The 18,536-nt window shown below is 43.6% G+C and overlaps 1 protein-coding gene across 5 annotated transcripts in view; it reads right to left on the bottom strand.

Annotated features, from left to right (window-relative positions):
* Positions 1–18,536, bottom strand: part of FBRSL1 (fibrosin like 1) — a 502,969-nt gene that overhangs the window by 338,537 nt on the left and 145,896 nt on the right. The window lies entirely within an intron of this gene.

Genomic DNA, 18,536 nt, shown 5'->3' with positions numbered 1-18,536 from the left:
AAACCAAACTCAGGATGCTGTCTCACTGTCTCCATGCCAAACTAAGCAAACAAACATTTCCATCTCCTTTCTCTTTGCCTCCCCCATCTTCATGTTTTGCTGCAGACCAATGGACATGAGCTGGAGTGACAACTCACATGCTCTATCACAAGCAAAATCTGTTATTTCACTGTAAGAGGAAATTCCTAAAATTTAGCTTCCTCATAAAGTTTATTTTTAATGACCAAACACTATCAAACATCATGTACATATGTACACAGCAGGAGTTATTATTAGGAAAAAAAATCTTTGAAAAGAATCATGATCAAAATAATGAAGACTGCTGCATGAGTTTTTATTTTTCTTACTAAAGCACTGCTGAAATATGAAAAAAGCTAAAGCTTTTTAAAAAACAAACAAACCAGACACACTGAGAGTACATGGCATTCCTTTCTATCAGAATGGCCTCATTTCATCAGAAGATGGAAAGATGAAAAGCACTGGAAGGAAGAGACAAGAAAGTCTGACCTCAGCAAGTGCACAGCCCGGAGCTCAGGCTGCCCTCGCTTCCCCAGCAAGGGGCAGAGACAGCAGCACATCCTGCTTGAGCTTTCAGGTATTTTAGAACTTGGGACTTCTTTGAGGAGGAATTCCATGCTGAAATAGTGACAAAAGAGCAACCAAGTGTGGCTTTTTAATCAGTTTCTTTCTGCACTGAGACAAGCAGTTGTTTCTCCATGCAGAAATACAGGAGTGAGGTGCAGAGATGAGGAACACTAGTGGCTCAGCTGTCTTCAGGGACTGCTTATGCAGAGGGAATTTAGTTTGTTATAGTTAGAAATCACCAACATGGGGAACAATAGAAAAGGAACACTCTGCATTACATACAGCTCCCCATCTTGCTAATGAGACAAATTAACAAGGAATCATTTCACAGATCTTGTTCCACGACCCATGCTGAGATTGCAAGACAGCTCCCTCAGCTGAGCCTCCTTTGATTTGCTGACTAAACACATACTCCAAATCACTGGCTCAATCCCTTGAAATGTATCCCCTTTCACTAAGGTGTGAAGAAGGCAATGTGCTGCTTCTCCAGAGAAGACCCTGTGCATGTCCCCTCCCTGGGTGCAGACCTTCACTGTGATCAGAAGCACTCCCTGTCCCTTTTCCAGGAAACTCCGGTGTGGACAAAGAGACCAAATCCTGACCTGGTACAGACACATCAGCAGCCTCTGACACGTTTGTGCCATACCATCAGCACTTGGCACTCTCCCCAAGCACACCCAATTAACCTTCACTGAGGCACTGAGCTGCTGAAGCTCTGCTTCTGCTGGGAAGGACAGGAGCTGGGGCATGAGGCTGGCACTGCCCCCAGGCACTGCCAGCTGCTGTTTCTCCCCTTTGGAGGTGGAATTGACTCATGCCTTGCATGCACCAACACAGAGCATGCAGAGTGGAAGAGGAAGGGCAGTGTGGTGCTAGGACACCATTCCCAAGGAGCTTGCAGCAGTAGGTGCCTTTTTACAGAAGCCCAGCATAAGTCTCTCCATTACAAGACAATGATATCCTGGGGCTGAACTAAGCACCAAATCCCTCTGAAAATATCACTGCTACTCTTACAAATGCACCAAATATTGCTTAGAAATAAGCATTATAATATTAAAATATGGGGCCTTTCCTTTTTTTTTTAAATCTCGGTTTTCTGATTCATATTCACTAGCTGGAAAGAGGAACTTCAATCGGTAAGTTCTATGTTAGAACTGTCCATGGACAAGCAGGAAGAAACTGGAGTGGATTAAAAAGTAACTATTACAAAGTCACTTAAATTCCCCACTTCTGAAGAAACCAATTAGAAAAATCCTGTGCATTTGAACTCATATTTTGTCTGCAGCACACTTCTCCATTCCTACAACTCCTAAAAGGACACTCCTGAATGTCTGGATCTAAAAGCTGATGATAGGATGAAGTGCCAGAACAGACTAACAAACACCCAGTAACTAAGAAACCAAATACCATTAGGAGCATATGTATTATGTAAATACTTCCTGTACAATCCACGTTTTGCTCAAGTACATCTTGCCAAGCACACAACACACTCTAACAGGCAATATGACATTTAACTGGTGGTAGTTTTCAGAGATAACAGCTCTACACCAAACAGAGGCATTTCACATAGTTTAAAACCACCATTTCTTGCTGTAAATTGAAACAGACAGAAATCACACTGTCTGTTCAATGCATTGTTTGAGTTGGGCATCAAACCCCCGTTTCTGAATTCACAGGTATTTTGGATGACGAGACTTAGCTCTGCATTTCTTCTGAAATCAAATCTGAAAACAGGCCAAATGATTGCTGTGCACCTGAAACATCCAAACTTACTAAGAAATCCACCCAGAGCACCGGCAGGAGCATAAGGTGGTAATTCAATGGTATTGGGAGAAAGGAATGAATAATTCACTGGGTTTAGACAGTCAAAACTTACCACTTTTGGTGAACTTTACCTCTGAGATTTTGGATTCACTCAAACCCAAACCACAGCTCAGCAGGTGCAAATTCATAAAAGCACAGAGTTTGCCTGACTCGCTTCTAACTGAAACTACCATCTTTTTGCAAAGCAGCAGCTGTGGCAAGTGCTCCAAGAGAATAAATATTTATTCCTCCTTAAATCAAGCTGCCTTCCCACCCACGAGTGCAGGCAGAACAATCAAAGGCTTCTCAAGGACAATTATAGGAAAAACTCCTGCCTGCCAAAATCAACCAGTGCCAGCAGAGTGAAACCTGGGACACTTGCTCCACAGCTCCTTTGACAAAAAAGGCTTCCGTTACAAATCCCAGAGGATTTCAAGCTTGTTTCATAGCCACAAGGATTATTTCCCTTCTTTCCTGGCCAGCTCTTCTTTCAAAATTCATCAATATCACTCCTTGCTGCTATATAACATCAACATGATGCATCATACAGCAGCTTCTCTTCCCAAGGGGCACAAACAGCACACCAGTACTAACCGTATTTTTAAAATCAGTTTAGCTATTTGCTCTGATTTCTGCTATTTTTATATCTCTGACTATTCATCTTCTAAAACAGTCTTTTGTGATGACAAATAACAAGACAGATCAATTCCTTTTTGCTCCAGATGTTAAGATAAATTACTTTAGATAAGAAACAGCCCTTGTCACTGAAATTGCTAAAGAAGCTCAGAAAAGAGTACTAACAGCTGAAACCTTGTACACTTAAGTTGATGTTTTTAATTGGATTTTTATTGTTCTTTGTTTATTTTTTTCAATTGGATTTTTATTGTTCTCTGTTGATTCTTCTTGCTTGTGCTTCTGTGCACTTACAGATTGGAACAGAAACACCCAGCTGGAGAAGGCAAGCAGCTGAACTTGTGGGAGCTGTATTTTTGCAAACAAATAGTTTATTTCATGACAGTTTTGAACCACAGGACATGCAAGTAGATGGAGCCTTCACTCTCCCTAAATTTGAAAGATGTCCAGGCTGCATGCAGCTTTGCAAGAGCAGGAGGGCTGGACATCCACAGGTCCCCATGAAACCTAGAGGAAATGTCTCAGCTCTTACCTCCTGACTCACCTTATGGACCTCACACCAATGTCCTCCCCCCAGCCCTTCATCCTCCACCCTTGGAGCCCCCTCTGTGCAGTCCCATGAAGGAGCTGATGGGAGATGCAGAAGAACCACTGGATTGAGCAGCAGGGATCCCATGACTATTCCTGCTGGGGCAACCAAGCCACCAGCAGGTTCAGAATGGGGCAGGGCACAGAAGAGCCCGAGAAGAACAAGGGCTCCCTGCAGGGCTGTGTAGTTTGGCATGGACACCACGTATTTCATCAATGCTGCTCACATAAAACAAATAAGAATTAAATCAGGGCTACTGAAGGCTCCTTCCCAGCTCCATCCCATTTTATCACTTTTTTATTTGCCAAGGGTGATGTTATCTGCACAGGATTCGCATCCAGATTCTTATCCTTCACATTGCAATATTGCAAATGCAAATTCCTGTTTTCTGTTCACAAGGAGCAGAGCAGTGACTGAGCAACCACACACACATGATGTCAAGCCCTAATGAAATCACAGACTGCTCCAATACCCTGTGACATGTTCAGACTGCAATCCCGACAGGGCATGTAATGGCAAAGGCAACTGCTGAGAGCATCCTGGACCACATCCAGCCTCTTCCCCAGCAAAAGAGGGTAATTAGGCTTTCGGGTATGGTCTGGAAACGCTCCCTCATGCAGGGTTTTCCCAGCAGAGGGCACTTTTGATTCACAGACCACTTCAAAAGCAGCTTTTGTTCTTCTCCATCGCCATCTCAGAGAGCTGAAGCAGAGGTGGTGCTGTCTGCTTAAAAATAAAGACATCGTTGCTTTAGCTCCACTTTCCTGCCTCCCTCTCCCCTCCAACAAGTTTTATTAAGTTCTCATCTTTAATTCATGCCTGCAGCAGAGCTGATGTCACTTTTTTTTTTGCTATTAAAAAAGAATCCACAAAGCACAAGCCAAGCTTGCAGTGGTAATCTCACCTACTTTCCTTCTCTATTTTTATTTTCACTTCCAGTGATTTGTTAACATTCATCACCTCAAAAACTGAAAAGGTATTCCAACAGAAACACAACTACAGCACTTGGAAAAGGAAAGCAAACAAACCACCTATTAGATTACATGCTCCGTCCCCTGCAAAGGCAGGACACAACCCACCAGAGACATCTCACAAATTAAACCCTCCAGCTGTCTGCAGGAAATTGCAGGGTGTTAGGGACCAGTGAAATAAACAGCTTAGCAACCACTAAGGTGAATTCCCCTTTGGGAAACTGCCATTTCACAGTGGATGCAAAGTGAGAATGAGGGAGGATGTGTGATAAGACAGTGCGTGGGGAAGAAATTTCCAGCAAAAGCCTTGGGAGTTGAGATGTTTTCAACTGCTACAATCAAAAGCAATAACAACAACAAAAAAAGAACGTCTGAATCAACTAACACACACATCTGTTCTAGGTAAAACAGGGTAACAAGGTAAAACACTGGGACAACCAGCCACTGCAGTTTTGCCATAATTCTGCTTCATTTGCATACAGCTGGGATGTGGGGTGTAGGTTGGCAGCACCGTGTAGCTGACTGAAGGCCAGACAGTCTTGGGACAATAAAGATGCCAGGAGTGCTGTCCTGGGGTTTCCTGCCAGGAAATCCTGTGCCTGTGCCTACCAGGGCACTGTTCTGGAGACTAACAGCTCAGCAGAGCCCACCAGCATGGATTGGAACCCAGCAGCCTCCACACCTGCCATTCCAGCCTCCACCCTCTAACAGCCCTGAGGAACCCATGGCCATCAGGAATTCTGTGGAGTTGATCAGTGTCACGCTGCAGATGAAGAGAAACTCATTCAGTAGTAAGCAGCCCAACTGAACAAGTCATTTCCTCTACAATTTATGTAATTTAGAATCACTCTGGTTCCTCTTGGCTCATGGCTGAACAGTTTTGTTTTTTCAGAAGTCAGAGCAGCGGGTGGTGTGGTCATGTTGGGTAAGATAATACGAAGAGCAGAACAATTGCTGCCAAAGGAAAAGACACTGTATCACAGGCTTTGTGCTTTTTACCGTGTTTTGTTGAGCAGGACTTCTTGCAGAATCACTTGTTTGTTTGTGTCATGTTTTACTGGAACATACGTTATTACCAACCATTTTTCCAACCCAGGAGAAGCTCTCATAAACATGCTTAAATAAAGTCCAAGAAAGCAAGTGAAGATCAAAGGGATTGTGCAATACTGGGGAGGAGGGGTATGAAAAAATCAAACCCCAAAACCCAGAGACTGTTGCTTTTGAAGTAACAAAGAATGAACCCCAAATACGTCAATAGCTGTACTGAAGTCAACAGGGCTAAGCCACAGTAATTCCCCAAATATTTTCTTCACCTGCTGCAGGGAAGAGACACATTATTCAGGTTCTGCAGGGCAGTGAGCAGAACTGTACAGCGCAGCTAAGTACAATGTTAACTGTTGAAGTGTGGGCTCCAGAATAAAATAAAAAATTAAAAAAAAAAATAGGCCCTTTCCTTGGTTTGATACTTTGCCTTCAGGGCTTGTAACAGGATATTTAATTACATGATTCTGTATGATCTTTTCTATTATTTCACAGAAGCTGTAACTGTTGATAACAGATACTTGAAGTTACACCACACATCAATCCCATTCTGTGTAAAGCCCAGCACCAAACCCTCTCCCAACATGAGCACCAGCTTGCAAATCATTAACAATTTTGGGAAAAGAGGATATTTCCCTCTTGGCTGTTAATCAGTAACAGGCCTGAACATATATCCAGTAGCAATCATCTTAAGAAAAATATATGAAATCTGCAATAAAGTGGTGTTTGGCTGGCCTCCAAATCCTACACAATCCACAGGCACCTTTTCTGCTGCTTTCAGCATGCTCTGAACCACACAGCACCACGGGCTGTACTGTTGTCCTCACAAAAACAAAAAAACCACCCAGAAAATCCTCACATCCAATAAATTCAGTTCACACACAGCACACACTAGGAATATCTAAGCTGAATATCCAATAAGCTACAAGAAAGCCTGGTATCCATACCCGAGTTATGGAATTCAGGCCAGTGAGGTAACAAGGAACAAACAGGTCCCACAAGACTCGTGGCAATAAGATGGGTATTCCAATACAGACATATCTGTCAGCTGCATGGTCCCACAAACTGCTCTGTCATCACCACTGAGGGCACAGTACTGGCACTATGGCCAGAAGGAATTTTTATCACACTACAGGATTCTGGAGTGATAATAACAACAACAGATTTTGTGCAAGAACACTAAAAGAGTTTTTAGGAAACCTTCTAACACAATCTTCTGCCCCAAGGCCAATCCTCCTGCTTTGTTCTCCTCTTCCCTGAAAACATGGCTTATCCCACCAGCTGGCCAGTGGTGCAGACTGATCATAAGGAAAAATACCCCTGACTCACAGCTCCTCCAGGACTGGAGCAGCCCAAAAACTTCAGCTGCTTCCACCTACCAGCAGCTTCCCCAGCAAAGGGAGAATGAAGGGATTCTGCACCTCTCCACAGCCCTGAAAAGCTTCGTGCCACTGCTGAGTTTTTGCTGAATAGACACCGTGCCAGGAAGTCAGTGCCTGTGAGCTCCTGCTTGTTTTCAGGCCTGGCAGTGATGGATTACATACAACCACAAGTTGGGCACAAACCAGCTGTCTATCTGTCTTTTCCAAACATCTTGCTCCAGTTTCTGTATTATAGAGGTGCCAATGCCTTGTTTCAGGATGCCTACTGGATAAAGAGCACATATTTCTCTGAATATTTTACTGTCACACAGAGGGACTGGACTGTTTTATTTTTTTTAAATGCTGTTGCTCCTTCCCCAGCACTTTCCCCATAATAAAAGTCTCTCTGTTCCCAGAGGTCTGAAGCTGAAATGACAAACTGCACTACAGCTTTTCTCTGCACAGAAGCCCACAGGCAGATCCTGCTGCCACGTGAGAAACCTGTGCCCCACACACCCCAACCCTCCTGCCAGGGCACCGTGTCTGGAACTGCAGCACCTCACGGTCCTGCTGTGCTTCCATCATGGGCTAGAGGGGCAAAAAGGAGAAACACAGCCAGCATTCTCCTCCTGGCCCTTCACACAAACACCAAAGGGCAAAGCACTGCAACAGCTTCACAAAGAGTCTAAACCTGCCCTGTCCAAGGCTGTCTATGATGCTTTGTGGCAATGCATGCAGACACTGCGTGTACGAGCACGCACACAAGTCTGCGTGCGATTCACTTACCGCAAAGGACGTCTGGGAGAAAGGGCTATAAACAGCACCTAACTTGGGAGGGGGAAACAAAAATCACTACTTATTGCATTTAGGTTATCAACCACCAGGATTAAGCACTGAAGGTAGTTTGAAAACCCTTCCTGTTTTTGTGGGAAAAGCTGTGGTAACACCACCGTGTTGTCCTGCAAAGTCAGAACAATTCCCAGGGAACAGCCTGGATCTGGCTGCAGCACTGCCTACATAGCAAAAACAAAACCAAAACACAGATGAAAGATGTTTCCCCTCTTCTCTCCCTGAAGGGGAAAAAAAAAAATCTCAAAAACATCCTTCTTAGGTTGAAAAGAAGATCACAGGGAGGAAAACATGTAGGAGTCCAGACGAATGATAGAACTGTAGACCAGGCACTGCTGCATCTGCTCCAGCTACACACAGTTGTTTAAGAAAAGCATTATGAATTTCTTTCTCTCTCCTTAGATGTCTTGCCTGGATGCTTTAAAGCAGCCTCAGAGGAATGTGCTCTTGGGGCTGAATCCCATAGGAAATTATCCTTTGTGGTGGATGGTCTCCCCTTGGGGCCTGTCTGTGTGTTTTGCTTTCATGTAATCCTCCCACCTTGGTTTTCTAATGTAATGCTATCCACATTATTATAGCTCTTTGATACTCTCAAATGGTACTTACTCAGGCTGTCATATTTTCAGCTCTCCCAGACTAGGTCTGACTGGCTTGGATGGCCTGTGGCTCATGCCATAAATATTAAGTCACCAAAAGATACCACGGAGTGTTTGTGAGCCAGAGGCAGACATCACGTAGAGGAGAGCCCGGGTCATTTGCTCCTTCCAAGTGAGATGTGCTCTACAAGAATAACAGAAACCTCATTCTCTCAGGGTTACTGACTAGCTTTTTGTCCTAGTTCCCTTTTCTTTCTACAACTTCTGCTCCAAGAAAGTTCAGCAGCTTACATGCAAATTTTTAAGACAGTTCCTGTGTTTTAGCTCAGTTTTACCAACAGCCCAGCAGGTCCAGCACCCTGACCTGCAGACAGGACCCCCTCTACACTGCCTACCACTGAAGCTTTCTGAGAAGGCACGAATCTTCACTGCCACTACTGCTCTCATTTGCACAGAGCAGGGGTTTGTGGTTTCCTTTCCAGTTCCTCTGCATCACCCAACCTCAGTGCTCGGTTTACATCACCTTTGTTGTCTCCCCGATGCACCACGGGAATTTAACCATACAGCAAGCCTCCACTTGGAGCGTTCTCTTTTCTTCATTCTGGCATGAATTTACACCCTGACAAGTTGGATCTTTAATATCCCTCCTACACACACGCAGAGAGACAACTTCAGAACCTCCCCCGCTCCCACAGCGGATACCCTTAAACACATGAATCAACATTTACCCGCAGTTTTCCTACAGTGCTATCTAACTACCAGCAGTTATCGCCCATGTGTAGGAACAAACTCAAATACCACTGCACGGCTGACTGCTCTCCTGTGGTTTCGCTCTTGAAAGTTATCTCCACTCGTACTGCAGGCTCAGTAACAGGGAGGAAATGCAGTCCACCAGAGCAGCTGAGAACAGGGGGCTGGGGTCTGCGTCTAACCCTCCCCTGTCTGCCTGCTGGATAGCCACGGTGAATCCAGCCCCACCGCAAGCCTTGCCTGCAGCTTTCCCATCTGCAGCACTGCCATAAGAACTCTTCTGCGGAAGACTAAGAAATTGACGGCAAAAGGTAAATTTTGTAGCTACTTGATTATTACCAAGGGTTATGTTCTGCACTCAAGCTTCAAGGTTTTCATCTAATGCAGGGCAGTATTCTACAAACACAAGGCTGATAAACTTCACGGCATACGTGAAGAGGTGACAGTAACCATGCTTATTAACGGCGTTTACCCTTAAATTTTGAAGGCTTCTCTGAGGAAGAAACTCAATCTTGGCAAAAAAAACCCCTCTGGTCACATCCCAGTTAAGCTGGCCCACTGCTATATAAGCTTCACAGTCACAGATACATTAATTTCTAGCCTGAATTGTTCTAGCATTAAAAGATGAAGAGAAGAAATACCAGGTCCCTACATCACTGCTTACCCTGCCACCTCCCTAATTTATTGTATTTTAGAATACATAATATATTCTTGTTATATTAATTAGATTATTATTTTAATTAAATACTAGAACAATCCACAGCAATAGGGGTTAAGCAAAACCTTTTTTGTTTTTCCCTCTCTCCCTTCCCTAAGGAGGGCTGATACAAAGGAGAAATGGCTCAGTTCCCTTTACCAGATCTGTCCTGAGCTGGTGCTCAAACCCCGTGGTGTGGCAGCCGTCCTGGAGCCATTTCACCAGAGCAGTGCTCCAAGAACAGCAGCACAGCAATTCTGCTTCGTCTTACTGTCAACTCTGTTGAAAAGCAGCAAAGTAGGAAGGTTTTGCTTCATTCTCCACTGCGCAGCAATAAATTGGCATAGCACAGCTGCAGTCTGCTCAAGCTGAAGGAAGGAGGAAAACAATTTGGGGCTCACATCTGTGCAGCAACTATTAAGAGAAGCCAGCCATCTCTGTTCCACCAAAGAACTGACCCAGCTAGGCAGTTCACTTCTGCTGATGGCATTAGGTTTAGGAAATGCTCAGCATGTTTATTTTGCAAACAGCCTTTTGCTTGGAAATTACAAAAGAATCAGAAGTGCCACTTGCTGTTAGACAACATTATAATGCAAAATGAAGCACAACCATTGTGACAGGAGAACACAGTCATTAACTCAAGAGAGTTGGCAGTCTTCTGATATTTAGTAGATTTTTCTCAAAGTCAACACCCTGGAGTCTTGGGATCTGAATATCTAAATTTTTTTCTTTTCATAAAGCCTTTTAAGCAGCCCCCATAACTGCAGGATTTGAAAGTTATGTACCTAAATGGCAAGTATACAGATTTAAATATTTTGTGTTGAATTATCATCTATTTTGAGGACAATATTATGATTCTGAACATTTGGTAACACTGAACAACCAGCATACAGGACTTCCTTATCTCTAGATCAAAACCCAAATCTTTCATTGTTTTATCTTTTTAAGACAGTTTATGACTGCTTACAAAACAAAGACACAGGAATTCTCAAAGCCATGGGCCTAACTTCCATTTTTGTTAGAGCTGCACAATTGTGATGACTTGCCATCAGTTGTGACTGATATTAGAATAATGCAGAAATGAGGATCAACTAATTCTTACATGATAAAATGGTCTTTTAAACTTTTTTAATCCATCTCTGATCTGAGAATACCTCTGCACTTTGAGGATATTCACATGGGGTTTGTCTGTGTTACTGTAAAAGCACCCAACAGTATTCTTGAATAACTTCCTGTCTGGAAAATGTGTTTTCCAAATAGGGCCCCTGAGAAGAACACAGATGGATCTGTGCAAAATCTGGTACTTCTGTAAGAAGCCAAACAAGACATGTCAAGTGGCAGAGGAACAAATGGAGATGGTCACATCCTTGAAGGTGCACCAGCTAAAAACCACTGAAGACAACACAGGATTGGCAATCACTCTCTTCATGCATCACTTATTCAATAGTTCAAGAAAAGTCAAAGAAAAAAGAAAAAAAGCAACCAAAATAAAGATGATTAATCCAAGAGTTACTAGCTTGCAGTATATTTGGAGTACCCACCCTTTCCAGGGATATTCTGGGTTTATGCAGCATATGGAATATCCTCCCTGGCCAGGCCACTGACGGGAAACATCAGCAAGTTGCCAGGACTGAGAGGAATGAAACTTAATGATGAGTGGGGGAAAAGTCCAGAATATTGCCTCTGGTTTCCTTCTGCCTTGCCCAGCACAGCGATAGTGCCTCAGCCCTGTTAGTGCTGCTCGCACTAATTAGATCTGCACGGCTGCAGTGGAACGTATTACGGTTAAGACAAAAAATTACCCTCTGAACCCACCAGTACATATCCAGAGGAACTATTCATTTAAACTTCAACTTAAATACGTATTTATCTTTGTGCTCTGAGGTCCAATATACCTCATTTTCAATTTAATCTCTCCTCTTTTATGCTTTGTAGAAGGTGTACAAGAGCATTTATGCAGAGACTTAATATTTATAAAAAATTCAAGCAATTGGAAGAGCCAACATTTCAAAGGGTCAACAATCAATGCACACAACCCCCACTGCCCTTCCAGCTGGAGAGGTACAGACACAAACTGCCAAGTGCACGTTAGGAGAGGTTCTGGATTTCACATCCCTGGCACGGCAAGAGGCGGGAGAGCTGCAAAGAAGGGAACACAGGTCAGACCCTCGGGCAATGTGAAGTGTAAAAATATCTCCTCTGACTGCAACCAGCTTGCAGTCAGTCTCCAGCAGTCACTGGAGTCACTGGGGAAGCCCGCAAGGCAAAGCAGCCCTCAGGAGGAGGGGGCAGACAGGAAACCGTGGTGGGGAAATCCGGCATTCCAAGCTGGGAACGGGATGGAGACCTGCCCCTCTGCTTCCCTGGAGCTCCACCTCAACGTGCTGATCTGTGCCACGCTGCACTTCCCTTCCCAAGAAGCCCTGCTCACCAGAAAGAGCACAGATCAGCATGTGTCAGGCTGGTGGACCCACCCCCTCCTGCATTTTTTTATTTTAGGGTAAATCAGAGGTCCATCATCCAGAGATACCTTCCAAGTACAGACAAAAAAGCCAACTTCTCTGGCAGGCTGCATTCAGCCCACGGGTGCAGTTGCAAAGTCACCACCTCTCCTCTGCTAAGCAGCACTGAGTAATTCAAAGCAAAAGCCCAGTGTGAAATCCCCACACAAACCTAACAAGGTACTCTCAAAACCTTCATTTTTCCAAGCTTGATTTTTATAGCACTTTGACAAGGTCCAGAGACTGCCATCTGTACCCTTCATCCACCAACATCCACCATTTACATCATTCTGTGATCTGGCATGCAGATTTAATAGCTTTATATTAGGGGTGTTCTGAAGGGAGTCTGAAAGTCAAATTCCTACTCCTAGCATGTGGAAGTTTAGAGTGTTCTTTTTATAGGCTATCCCAGTCTCAGCAATATTGGAATATGTAATGGTCACAAAATGTCAACCTACAACTCCTGTGTGTAATAGGAAGGTGTTATGCCGGGCTTTAGACACAGAACAGTTGGGAGCAAAGTACCTTAAATAACCTGCTGAAGGTCATATGTGGATCTAGAGATGACCCATACACCTGCACCTCACTCGAGAAACCACCTTTCTTCCTGCTATCATTAAGGGGATTTTCATGTAGTGTAAATCAGAGTGAAATATTTGTTTCCAGTGGAAAGGCCCAAAACTACAGGTATACATAAAGGTATACATAAACATCAACTTTTAATCATTTCAAGAAGCCTTGTTTAGAGGTAATATTGTAGCCACTTACTTACAGTAGTAAGACATGGTATAAATATGCAGTAGAACAAAATTACTTAATTAAGGAGGAAAGCAGCACATGAAATTCAGAGTGCCTGCCTCAAAATTAAAGATAAAACCATTTCAGCTTGACAAACAGTACTAGAATCGTACTTTAGTAGAAGCTTTCTTAATTTCTTTGCATCCTCTCCTTCATTCCTTCTCCTTCCTATCCCACCCCAAGTATTTTTTTCTGCGCAGATATCCCCAGAGAGCTGTAAACTCTCAGTGAAAGGCCAATAAAAAATTTGGAGCAAATACAACATGAGATTTCAAATAGAAATTACGAATATTAATATGTAACAGCATTTCCTTTTCTTGTTTGGATTTACACCGAGTAGAAATCCATTCCCTTTCCTGAAGGGAGCCAAGAGGGCTCTCAGTGTCATATGTGACAGCAATCTTAAGTTAATAAAGACAGTAAGTTTACAAAGCTCACATGCAATACTCAATCCTAAAGGTCTTTTCCAATGTGAGTGGTTCTATAAGTCAAGAAAAATTAAAGCAATATGCCCAGTTTGTCTGAGGAACTGCCTGCCCCAAAAGCCACCTGTGCCAGGGCTGGGTGTGCCAGCTCTGGTGCTGCAGAGCGGTGTCACAGCTGTCGGGCAGCACTCTTGTAGCCCAGAGCTTACTGAAGCTTTGCAGATGGGAGATAAGCAATACTTTGTATTTCACTCAGATGTAGATTATGAGCCAGGGAAAAGAAAGCTTAAAAGGTGAACGGCTTCTTTTGGCATTAGCTGAAATCTCTGTATGGTCTCCAAAGAAAGCCGACAGCGAGGTCAAACTACAGTATGGGAATTCTATAGTCAATAAAAAGCCCTGTTTTTTAAGCTCTGAGTCAGAAAAATTCAATGTGGATGACCACTTATTGAAAGGGTCATCATCCAACAGAGAGAAAATTGCTAGAGCAACAAAGAGCCCAGAAGTATTGCTCAGTTTATAGAAACCACAGAGAAGGACGAATTCTAAATCCGTCTCCTCCTAGTATTAATCTAGTTTGCTTCCAAGGATCAATCTGTCCAGTAGAAACCGCATTGTGATGGTGCAATCAAGTTCCTTCTCCAAAATCTGGACTTGAACTATAAAACAAAACGGTTTTATGACTCCATGCTGACATTTACATATTTATTTAGCACTGAAAGCACAGCTCCAGCACTGCATTGACAACCAAGAAGGACAGATGGAGGTTCTTTTCCCAGGACAGGTTTTGGTTTTTTTTTTTTTTCAATTTTCCTCCCTGAAGCTACTTCACTTTTGCTATTCTCCAGGTGACTTCACTGTGTGTTGGCATTCTCAGGATGTTTACAGAAACAGAGCTGAGGAAGACCACTTAAGAGATTTCCTGGGGCCCTGAGGACTTCCCTCTCAGGAAGGAGTTTCAATGCACCTGTGTATTGACTGTGCCCATGAGGCTACACCTGCACTGCTGGAGAAACATCGATCCTAGAACAGCACTAACCTTGCCCAGGCACTCTCCTACCAAGAACATCAAAGCCACACCTGAATAGGCTCCTCATGGATCCTGTAGCAAGACTTTCCATGCATTAAATGACTCACTGTGAAACAAAGCCAGCTCAACGAGTCTTGTAGCAGAATGTCCCACTGCAGTGAAATAAAAACCTCTTGTACCTGAAGGCAGAGATCCCTCCCCCACCAGAGCAGCTTTCTGCAATTGCCCCCCTTTCTGATTCTCATTCTCAAACCAGTTCTATCCTTCTGCTCCTCACTTGCTCACACTTGTGCTCCCAAAGCAAGGAATTTGCTTTGCTAATTAGTGCCATTAGGGAAGTTGGGGAACATGAAGCACAGATTAAAAAATTGTTCAGGCTGGGTTCTTAGCACTTCACCCTTGTGATATATCCATGTTGTAAGCTCTGCACTGAACAGCACTTGACTCAGCCTCAGTTTGCAGCAGAGAGAAATTAATTGCAATCTAATAGGATTCAAATTGGTACAAGGGATGCCATCATTACGGGACAAGACAGAGTAAAACCGCAGCACATTAGCAGCCAGCAAACGGCTCCGGTCAATGCAGTGGAACAGGCAACACCATGCCTCAGACATGATGAATTGATACCTCAATAATTGTAATTTATTAGTCGGTGCTGCTGAACTGGCATACGGACCAGGTGGGAAGGGGCTGAACCGATGCGGTGTTTGCGGAAGGAACAACATTCCTTTTGCAAGGTCTAACTTGAAATAATTTTACACTGAAGTGAAGACGTGTCACGGCTTAATTCAAGCAGCAGTTATGTGTACTGAAGGATGAAAGTGTAAATCAGCAGCAGACTGGGAAGCAGAAGGCTCCTGATATCAAATGTCAGTGAGTTGCTCCCTTGCTTTGCAGCCTTTGACAAGTCACCTGAACCTCTGGTGCTTCAACAAAGGCAGGTACAGCACTGGGTGAGGAGCAGGATTCCCATCATGGGCTACATTCATCCTCTGTGCTTGGATCTGAGGTAAACTGCAGTCCTTTCCTCACTGTATTTACAACTGACACTGGAGTTAGTACATGAGACTGGCCCGTGGATATTTAAAGTCATGTGTGACAAACAGGCTTTATGTAATGAATTACGGTTAAGCTGCAAGAGTGAACCTGACAGACATGCACATGCATTCACATTCACACAAAGCCCAACTGTCCCACTTCCACATGAGCAGCTCCACGGGAACACGTACGAAGCAAAGCCAAGGTTGGGCTGTGACATGGATGAATGCACCCCAGATTTCCTTCCAGGTAGCACACGTGAGGTAGCAGAGTCCAAGGCAGCCCAGGTTAACAAGCTGGGATCCCCATGGGCCTGCATTCCTGCTCCTCCTCTCTGCTGAAGCCTGTGCCACTGAATAGTCATTACTTGTTGCTAAATGAGGCAACCATTCCCATGCCCAGGAATGCCACACTCCCCATGGATTTTGCTGGGCAGGCAGAATTTTAAGAATTTGGAATATTTTCCAGTTAGTTTCAGCAAACAGAATGTAAGCCACTAACACCGGAGGTGCCAACACAACCCACTGGCAGCTGCTATTTCCCTCCCATCTTCTGGTAGGAAAAATCTTTTGGATGCCAAACCCCCTGAAGCACAGATCTGCCACCCTCACACCCAGTTAGACCTTGACAACTCCTTCTGCCACTTCCCACCTGAGGTCAGTGAGGAAAGCAAAGGGCTCCTGCACTCACTGCAGGAGGACCAGGAGACCACATGAGAGGTGGAGGTCTGGCACTCTGAGCTAAGGGCAGCACATAAACAAATGCCACTTCTGGGAAAAATAAAATAAATGAAATAACACTGAATTGTAGATTTTTTCTTTTCTTGGCAAGGCTGTTTAGCTCACTGCAATCAGCTCTATGTAGATTTCATACTCTAAGCTCACTCTAATCAAGCGGGGCTATTTCAGAGCAGTAGATACCTGAGCCTGAGGATTCAAGCTTCCTTAACTGGATCTATTCCTTCCTAAAGCTACCCAAGAACCAGTTACCAAGGACAGAAAACCACAAAATTACACGTTCAGTACTTCTAACCAGCTCTTCACCCTAGAAGACTTTTAGAGGGTATATAATTAAGAAAAAGAAAATGGTTAGGTTTAAAAACTGGCTCAGCGAGTTTGCTATCAAGATCCTTGCCTGGGTTTGTACTGTGGAAACACCCTCAGTACTCACACCTAGTTCTCAATCATGAGATGATGATTAATACCAGCATTAGATCATCCTCAGCAACTGCCAGAGCTTTCTGCAAAGTTCTTGCTGGATTAAATCATTGAGTGGTGCTCAGCACCTCTAAGCAAGTCCTTGAAATCTGATGCTGGCATCCATCCTGGGCACCTGACCTGGCACATTCATCTGGCGTGATGCAGAAATACTGACTTGGATGGAGTCACTTCTCCCATGTCCTTCATCTGAACCAGCTTGCTGTGCTCTGAGTCAGCCCCGAGCTGATGTGCCAGTGCTGTTTCCAAATCCAGACAAGTCTCTGGATGATGAGGGTTCCACAACTTAAGGCTGGTCCCTTAAATCCTGCAAGACCCAGACTCCTACAGCAATGACCTCCTCTATTCCTTCTTCAGGTTGAAAAAATAGTGTTGTATTTTCCTGTATGGTAATACAATAATCATCATGTCCCCTGCTACTTTTCTTCTGTGTATTGCAAACATTTTGAAAATGAAGTAAAAATTATTTTCTCCCCATTACAGATAAGCAGCCACACAAAGGATGACTAAGCAATTAATTCTCCTGCCCAATAATCTAGCAGCACAACTTGGTAGCAGAAATCCTTTAAACTCGACAACTTTACCAACTAACACTACTGGCAAGAATATGCCCTCTCCTCCTCTCCCAGACAGAGTTATTTTTTTGAGGAGAACAAAGAGAAGAGGTTTTAAAATTATGAGCCTGCAGAGTCTGGAAACACAAAAAAAACCCAACTCAGACACCAAGTACCATCACGCTAGAGATCAAGATTCATATTCAATACAGAAATAAAAAGATCATGTACAAGTTAATCCCTTACAGAGTGACTATTAGGTGAAAGACATTATCTGATGGTGAAAAATAATGTATCATTGCTTAATATTTATTGTAACATATATAGTTCAGCACTGGAAACAGCTCATTTTTTTTGATAGGTAGAAAGAAAAGATTGACTTGTGATTAAATCTTAATTCTGTCAGAACAAGCTCCAAGTCAACAAGTGTGTCAATACCTAACTAGGAATTAACTGAGGGCTCCCATTTGTGTAGTTGCATTAACAGCCTTTGCTGCAGGAAGCAAGTGAAAAAGCCCTTCAGCTTTTTAGCAGGTTTAGCAGATTCTCCTCAGGCCACGACAGCTCATCTCCACAGGTCTCTGAACAGCAGGACACACCTGATCAATGTGGGCCACATGGTGCTGAGGGCTGCAAAAATCCTCTCCTTTTCTACATCCTGCAAATGAACACAGCTGAAGCAGTAGAAATTCCTCTTATTGCCTATGTAAGTCACAGACATTCTGCCAAAATAAATAAATAATAACCATTAGGAAACGAGCACATGATGCCACAGAAGGAAATCTCTGGAATTATCAGAAATCCTACTTTGAGTCTCATTAATGGAGCACAACAAATATCTTAAAACACCTTTTACATTTTATGTGCCTGGATCTATCAAAGTAGAAGAAAGACATTTATTCTAGTGAAAGATGTCAGAATATGAAATTAGAAATCAGAGTAAACTTGATATGTGGGATTTGTGTAAATGATGAAGTGAACGAGGGGCACATTGCATCAACAAGTCACTGGGATTTAGGCTCTCAATTAACTGAATCCTTATGGGGTCAATTTCAGCCCCATCCAGTCTGGACTTGGACACTTCCAGGGATGGGGCAG

Source organism: Vidua macroura, chromosome 18 (genome assembly GCF_024509145.1).
Source record: "Vidua macroura isolate BioBank_ID:100142 chromosome 18, ASM2450914v1, whole genome shotgun sequence".
NCBI classification, from domain to species: domain Eukaryota; kingdom Metazoa; phylum Chordata; class Aves; order Passeriformes; family Viduidae; genus Vidua; species Vidua macroura.
Note: the sequence above shows the minus strand (reverse complement) of the source record. Positions and strands in the feature narration are given on the sequence as shown.